General features: G+C 39.3%; 2 long non-coding RNA genes across 2 annotated transcripts; both read left to right on the forward strand.

Moving 5' to 3' along the window:
* The first annotated feature begins 662 nt into the window (after positions 1-662).
* Positions 663-1,622, forward strand: LOC145430403 (uncharacterized). Its single transcript, XR_013910970.1, has 2 exons — positions 663-787; positions 1,374-1,622. It is a non-coding gene; the product is annotated as an uncharacterized LOC145430403 (long non-coding RNA).
* A 1,434-nt stretch (positions 1,623-3,056) lies between these two features.
* Positions 3,057-5,479, forward strand: LOC145430404 (uncharacterized). The gene is made up of 4 exons (XR_013910971.1): positions 3,057-3,194; positions 3,285-3,349; positions 3,895-4,067; positions 4,814-5,479. It is a non-coding gene; the product is annotated as an uncharacterized LOC145430404 (long non-coding RNA).
* The last annotated feature ends 315 nt before the right edge of the window (positions 5,480-5,794 follow it).

Here is a 5,794-nt window from a genome sequence, read left to right on the forward strand (position 1 = left end):
GACAAGGAGACACAAGATGATCTGACAACGATCACAGGGAAACAGGCACAATCAAATCAAATCACTTTTATTGTCACATCACATGTGCAGGTACATTGGTACAGCACATGTGAGTGAAATTCTTGTGTGCGAGCTTCACAAGCAACAGAGTTGTGCAAATACAATAATGTAAACAAGCAAAATACAAGAATGGCTACATCTGAAACTAATAAATATATGTACAATATATAATAGTATATGCATTTCTGGATGTGTATACTAATATTTTTCTATGTGTGTGTGTGTGTGTGTGTGTGTGTGTGTGTGTGTGTACACATATTTTACAAATTAAATAGAGTAAACAATAAATAAAATATATAAAAATATACAGAGTTGAGACATGTGCAAAACAGTGGCATTACTGTACAGTATGGAGTGCATAATGTTAAAGTTCCAGTAGTGAAGGTGCACAGCAAATTCAAAAGTGTTAAATGTTTTGGTGTTAATAGTCTTCTTGCAAAAGTAGAGTTAATTTTACTCTAAGCAGAGTCACATTCTTTTAATGTAACTCTGAGGTGTAAAATGATAGTAGTTAAAATCGAGTGTTAAAAATGAGTGTTTCTCTGTCAAATCTGGTGTTACAATGGAAACATTAACTCTTGACCTCTTAACTCTGAACTCCTACAGGGGCTATGACACCAATAGAGTAAATTCACAGACTCCGCCCCCAGCACGGCTCCAATCGAAGCTGAAGTGAAGCTGTTTCAGAACATTTTGCTCTACATATTTGAGTTGTTTGCCATGCTTGGTAAGTCATTTTTTCAAAGATTGTTTCAATTATTATTATGAGCTTTTACTTCTGTGGCTCTTTGGAGTTGAGACAAAGCTGTGTGAAAGGCATTAGCCATGTTGCTCGCTGATAGCATAATATTCTGTTTTAGCTAGCTGAAAGGTATTGTCTGCGGGCAAATACCACAGCCTTGAAAAAAAGCTTGCATGTGAATTTTCAGTCAAACTTTTGGTCAAATACACCTAAAACAATGTCTAGAATGTGAAATGTTGGTATAATGGTGCTACTTGAAGCCTGAAAACGATCGCCCATAAAAAAAAAAAAAACGAGCAAACAGCAGTAGCAGACCTCCTGACTGGATTCTACGTTAGCATAGATCCCTCCAGAGTTTTGTGCACACGGTTTAGGTAAAAATTAAAAAGGTTGAGGTTTTACATTTAGTTCAGTATTACCTGTTGCCTGTGTCTTTTGGGAAAATACTTTACACAAGTAATGGCTCAAAGAGGATTCCTTTTTTTTTTTTTTTTTACTGTGCTGCAATTGTTTACTGGATTATTTGTGCTATTAATTAGTGTCAACTAATTTTTATTCAATCTCCGCACAGGATATGCTTGTGAAGATGGAATATGGGGGAGAGCAGAAGTGCGTTGAAGTTCCACAAAGGGATGAATGAAGGACATGCATATTGTATTGAAGAAATAAGTGATGAGAATGCTGTTATTTGCATTTACCATGTCAGACCTTTTGATAAACAAAATTCTAATGAAAGTGAGAACATGTACACTGTTACATCTTTCAGAAAATGTTTTGAAATTGTGGTGCACAGTTCAGAATAAATGTTTTTCAAAAACCATTGCATCTTTTTAGTAAATGTTTATTTCCAAAAGAAATTTCTAGAAGTTCAGAACAGTAAAATTCCCGCTTTTTAGAATGAATTAGAAGATAACTCTTACGTAGTTAAACTAAAATACTCTTTGAGAGTTAATATATAAACTCTTAACACCAAGTGTTAAATTATCAACTCCAGACAGATTTGGTGTTTAACACTAAATCAGAGTTAACGTACCAAAAAGAGTTAAATTAACACTCTCTGGTGTGGACCCATATAGACACTTTAATAGTGTTGAAATCAAATCCGACAGTGTTAATTTGGACATGCTGGATTTGCTGTGTGAGGTGTCTATGACGTGTTCAGCAGTCTGATGGCCTGGTGGAAGAAGCGGTCTCTCAGTCTGCTGGTTCGGGACCGGATGCTGCAGAACCTCCTTCCTGAGGGAAGTAGTCTGAACAGTTTATGGCTGGGGTGACTGGAGTCCTTGATGATCCTCCCCGCTTTCCTCAGGCACCGCTTCCTGTAGATGTCTTGGAGGGAGGGAAGCTCACCTCCAATTATCCGTTCAGAGCACCGCACTACCCGCTGGAGAGCTTTGCAGTTATACACACGAAGGTGACAAGGGAAGTGGAAGCACACGGGAAACACAGCAGGAACGAGTTAAACATGACAAGACATGAGGAAGCAACACCTGAACACACCGGACACGAGACTGCCAAAGTAAAACAGGAAGTACACAAAGACTCAAACTTGACACATGAGCGGGGATAAACAAACAGGGAGGCAAAAGGTGAAACACACGGAGAGGAAGAGGAAAACCGGTAAGGAAGACAAAACAGTGACAAGATTTAGACACAGAGGGCGGGGGAGAGGGAATGAGAGACATGGAGGGAAACGGAGAGAGAGGGGTCTAGGAGAACACACCTGGATGTACGAGCATGGAAACCAAAGAGGGAGACGAAACACAAAGACATGACTAAGACATGTGTAAACACAAACGACAAGACAGAGTCTCATAGGAGACACAAAGAAAAAGGCACAAAAGGGAACCTAGCAGACAAGAAGCTAAACTGGGAGCACAAGAAAACTCAGAAGCAACTTGAAAGGTGTTATGCAAAGAAATCTAAAGGTGAATGCTTTTCAAATTACCTTAAGCAGTTAAACATAGCACCAAACCAATTGCGTGAAGGAGTACATCCTTCTTTCTTTTGTTTTCCGTAGTACAACAGACACTGCAGTAGCAACTTCAGCGCTGGTGGTTGACTCATGTTGTTGTTTCAGTTCAAGTCACTCGCTTTATCAGACGGAAGTATTAGAGCTTCTCAAAGGCAGTGACCCCGACTACACCGACACATCCTACTCTACACCTCACCTTAGGACCTCGCAGAAATCTGGCAATGAGCTTACAAATAGATTTTCTTGACAGAAAGAGACAAAACCAGTGTCAGCTGAAATGGTGCTGTACCCGCTGATTCGCCTGAGCAATCTTCTGTTATCTCCTACAGGGCCAGAGCAGCACCGCTGGCTCTAAGCTCTCAGCAAAACACGTTTTCTTTCTCGGGGCCAAAGCTACAAAGGAACATGTCTTTATGGGTAATCCATTTTTAAACAGCACTTCTTGTATTTAGTATAAATGTCTCCATTTTTAATATCTCTGGTTTAATCTGTTTCCCGTGGCCTCAGCTGTTTCAGGCCTTAAGGGTAGAAGAGTGGAGACGTCTTGTGTTACACCTCTCACCCAGCGTTGTGTAAGAAGCATATATGTGCCTTTTTAAATATTTATATGCTACAGCACATGCACTGTGCTTATGCTTTTTCTCTTATAGTTTGGTTTTCCAGATTCTTGGGTATATGAATACCTCACCTTTAAAGAGGATAAATTGCTGTGCATCTATACTTAAGGAATTAATCAGTAAAATCTAATATTTTAATATTCTGATTGCAAATAAGCCAGTACAAACCTGAGGTTAAGCATGCTAGCTTCTCGGCTCAAGGGGATGCAGAAATTTGTAACTGAAATACTGCTAGGATTTCTAACAATCCAACAAATGAATTTTGAAAGCATTGTAAGTGTTTCTAGTCTTCCCCGTCTGTGCCTCTGCTTCTTGTTTTTCAATTCTCGTAATGGCAATTACCTCATCACTTCTAAACATGTTCCCAAACTAAATCTTACCCTACAAAGGAATCAGCAACTCTCTGAAACTCTCTGTTTCAAATCTAATAAATAAATTAAAAATCTATAAATGAAATAAAAAAAAAATATATATATAATTACATTGTGTTTATATTTCAGAGTCTTCCGATCTTCTCCTGCCTTGTCCTGTCTGCCAAAGCAGCTTTTCTCAAGGATGTCATAAGGTCTGCTTGCTCCCTGGTATAACGATGAAGTTATTAGCATGCTGCAGCACATCAGCTTATGGGACATGAATATTGACCAGAAATCACCAACTGTCTCCGAGCCTACGGGTAAGACGACCTTTCATTCTTTTCGCTGAACCGGGGGATTTTTACCTTGAAATACTAATGGAAATATGCTATGTGAGCACATCTAGAAGGTCAAGCTGAGGCACAAATTCACTGCAACCAAAATTCTAGAAATTTCCCCATACGATCGGCAGACTGTGGTTTTTATTTAGCAAAGGCTGTTTGTGCAATGAGACAGTAAAGAAGTGTTTAATGTTTTGGCTGCTGTGACAGCATAATCTCCCTATTTTTGCAATAAATAAAATATATCTTTAAATCTTATCTCACATTCGCTTCACAAGAAAACAGATGGGTTTTTTCATCACAAAAAACATACAAAAGCCTTTGGAACTGTGGCTAAATCAGTCAAATCATGTGTGACTTGTCGACCTTGAAGAAGAGTGCTTGAATGAGTCAAGATTAAGTAGTGCTCCTTCAGTTTTAGGAGCAAGTCGTGCTTTTTCTTCGGAAAACTACTTCCAGACTGGCCTCCGAGTCTGACCCCATGTTATTCATTAAGCCTCTCAGATTCTCATTTTTCCTGGGTTGTGGCTTCATTTGACCCGTTCTCACATCTCTGTAAAAAACAAAGTTGTTGTGAAAAGATTGTTATAGCTCACCCAGCATAGGAAAAAAAAACCCATCTGAATAAAGGTGGAAATCACAAATAACCTTGCACTGTTTCAGTTCACTTAATACGTGTAATCACTCATTTCTGTCCCTCTGGCATGAACTTTCTCAACTTCTAGATGGATTGAAACCCTGGCATCATCTCCCTGGTCAAAACTATGAGACTATAAAAGCTGCAATATAGACGGATGCACATCAGCGCTGTTTCTACCTACAATAGAAGTCTAGTCAGACTGTCTCTTACCACCTGAGAAGTACAGCTCGGTCTTTGTCCGTCTTTGTTTCTTTTTTCTTTTGAAGAATGTGGTTAGACATGCTTATGAACAGATGGCCCTGCAACATCTTCCCCTCATACAAAGACTTATTTTACAGTTGTTTTTTTGTTTTCTTTTGTTTTCTTTTTTTATTGAAAATACACAACACTTTGTCATGTTCCCAGGTTTTTCTGGATTGTTTGTTGTTGTTTCTCCTTTAATCCTCACCGCCAGGGCAGAGTCTGGCCCTGGTCCCCACCTCAGTGTTCACCTGTGCAGCCTCTTCACCTGTCACCTATGATGAATAATTACTCACCTGCTGTCCATTATCAGTGACTGCTCCCACACTTGGCCTGAGTGAGTGAGCGTGAGTTTGGACTGGATTAGTGTGTAGACTGTCGTGAGTCACAGACTGTGTGAAGAGGAGTTTGGACCTTCCCCTGGTTGCCCTGGTCCTCCCCCCAGCACTGTATATATGTATATATCTCACCTGGTGACACCTGTTTAAATAAACCACCTTTTGACTTTTCATTCAGAGTCCTGCATTTGAGTCCTGCACTTGTAATAGTGATAACTTTCATCAAATCTGAATATTTTACCAGTAAAGATGATGACAGACATATAACTGCCAGAAGAAAAAAGCTTTTAACAGGTTAACAAAGGCTTAAAGGGTTAATGCAATGTTTCAAGGCCAATATTTTAAGTGATTATTGCATTTAGATTTCTCTTCAAATAACTTTTGAACTAAGTGCCCAGAAATAGCAGGACCTGGAGGAATCAGTTTGTATGTAGGCTGATGATCTCCTATGGTAACATCCTTATACTAGTTGAATCCTGGCTAGTTGT

Source organism: Astatotilapia calliptera, chromosome 8 (assembly GCF_964374335.1).
Source record: "Astatotilapia calliptera chromosome 8, fAstCal68.1, whole genome shotgun sequence".
In the NCBI taxonomy this organism is placed as follows: domain Eukaryota; kingdom Metazoa; phylum Chordata; class Actinopteri; order Cichliformes; family Cichlidae; genus Astatotilapia; species Astatotilapia calliptera.